Consider the following 2,631-nt stretch of genomic DNA (forward strand, 5'->3'; position numbering starts at 1 on the left):
GTCACAGGCATCAGTATTTTAAAGGAGTGCACAACTTAGATATCTCACATGAGTGGTTCACAGAAGGGTTCTCTCCCCTGTGGGAATCAAAAGCTGACTGATGTGACAGGAGGTGGAGGTCAGGCTACAAAGCAGAGTTGGGAGAGTCTGAGTATGGATGAACCTTGGCTCACTCTCCTCTTGCTCATCTCTGCTGTGTGGCTTTTTTCCTAAAAGGCTGAAGACCAGAACCAGGCCATAGTCTGGAGCTTGGGGAGCTGTTCTGGAGAATACACTGCTGCAGAAAAAACAGTTAGCAAGCCTGTGTCCTTGCTTCAAAGAGTGTAGAATCCTCCCATGCTCTTCTTGTCCAGAACCCACATATTGCACTGGGATAAGCTGGTTCTGCCCTTCTGGAAGGTATGAGACAACGTGGGGGAAATTCAGATTTCTACACTAGAAGAGCCTTTGCCAGCTGACCTGCTTCTACCTGTGGATGCATGGGGGAGGGGGTAGCCAAGATTAGACAGATCTACTTATACCCAAAAGGCACACCCCATCAACTGGCATATTCACAAAATATTTGTCATTTAAGGTACTTCATTTTTCTGGATTTTGTTTAAATCTCTTTGAGACAGGGTCTTGCTATATAGTTCAGGCTGGCCTTGAGTCACTTTATAGCCCAGGCTGATATTGAACTTGCAATGACCGTCCTGCCTCAGCCTCCCATGTTCTGGGATTACAGGTGTGTGCCACCACACCCTGTTGTTGGTTTTGTTTTTATTTGGCAACACATAATTAATACATAGATCATTTGGTTTGGAACTATCCAAAATATAAGACAAAACCTTGTTCAATACACAGTACAATGCTTACCAAATTCCCATTTTCTACATTTTCTTCAGCTCCAGAAGAATGTGTGTCTCCTGGCCATTCCCAGTCATACACTCCCATTATTATAAGCAGAATTAAATGATATGTGAATTATAGTCCTCCAAACAGATGTAACAGAAATAGCCAAATCCAGTCATGAAAAGAAAAGACAGTTGGCTTGGAACATAAGGTAGATCCCCACACATTTCAAATTGGCTGAAAAGGCAGCATTGTTTTTCATCACACTGTACTTTTACAACATGTGCTATGTGATACATTTCAGTTCATGTTTCCTATAACTGACAAAACCTAGCCACCTTCAAAGAACAAATAAGACTGCTTAACACTTGATAGTTTCTGGTAGTACAATGCTCTGAGACAGACACTGTGGATGGCTTCGTAGCCCACCGAGTACAACTGCCCAAATGGTTTATGGAAGGGACAAGGAGATTGATGACCTAAGAAACCTGAAATAAATCCTATTAAACTCATTTTGCCTTTTGTCCAGCTATGGTTCTTAAACCTAAGCACTGAGCTGGAGCGCGAACTTAATTAAAACCTTATAATGTGATAGTTATGGGCAGAGATCGACATGGTTATTTCAGGCTTGTAGATGGGGCCATGCTTCCTCCAATGGCTTTCTCTTTTAGTGCTATTTGTTCAACTCGTCACTTGTGAGGACGTACAAAGGATCTATCCGCAAAATGATGAAGGCTGGAAGACGTAATTTTAAAGGAAACTTATCAGTAGTCCATTTCAGAGAAAATTGTAACTGCAATCAGGCTTTACTGCATTTTTATCTAACAACTGCAAAGCTCTGTGTGATTTTTGCAGGTTTAGAGCACCACTATGTGGTCTTTTGGTGTGTGTAAAAATGTGTGTATATTCTTTTTTTATATGTGTGTGTGTGTGTGTGTGAACAATATAACAACAGAAAATCATTATGTTTCTCTTATGAAAAGATCATTTATTTACAGGACTATGAAATGCAAATAACTTTTAAAAAGAGTAAATGAAATGTTGTATTTAATTGTGCAAAAACACAAATAATTTGGTAGCTAATTTTAACAAATGAAAAAACATCTAGCCTATTTTTTTCAAGAGATGCTATCTTAATGCATTTTGCCATTGTGTTTCATCTGCATGTGGTACATTACATTTAATAGAAATTGCACAGTCCAATTATCTCTCCTAGGGGGAAGAGGAGACAAGAAGAGGGAGGCAGAGGAATTTATTGTGGGCAAGGGGAGAAGGCTGCAGTAACTTAACAGGGAAGATACTTTGGAGCTATTCCCATAAATCCCTCACATGTGGTGGCTTCCCAGATAGAAACCTCCAGAAGGTATATACAGAGCCTCACTAGAAGTGGAACTAAGGGTTTCTTATTTATTGCCTGGGCTCTAGAGGGGTACAACTGGTAGCAAAGCTGCAAACACATCTTCTTGTATAGTAACTACATAGATTGGAGGAAATAATTGATCATTTTCTTTCCTAGCACTCGGTTCAGACACCTAATTGTAGAGCTCATTTCTGCTCAGATGCTCCCAGAAGTTTTTAATCTTAAAAGAAAATTATTTTAGAGTAATTTGAATTAGGACTAGAAAAATATTCTGGACTCCTCCTGTAAAAAGCAAGAGTCTGGGAACTACTTGCCAATACAGTTACCACTAGGTACATATGGCTGTTGAAATTTTAATTAAAATAAATTAAAATTAAAATGTAGTCCCTCAGCGGCTCTAGCTGTATTTTCATGCTTTGTGGCTGACTGTGAATGGTAGC

Source organism: Octodon degus, unplaced genomic scaffold (genome assembly GCF_000260255.1).
Source record: "Octodon degus isolate 3935 unplaced genomic scaffold, OctDeg1.0 scaffold00217, whole genome shotgun sequence".
In the NCBI taxonomy this organism is placed as follows: Eukaryota; Metazoa; Chordata; class Mammalia; order Rodentia; family Octodontidae; genus Octodon; species Octodon degus.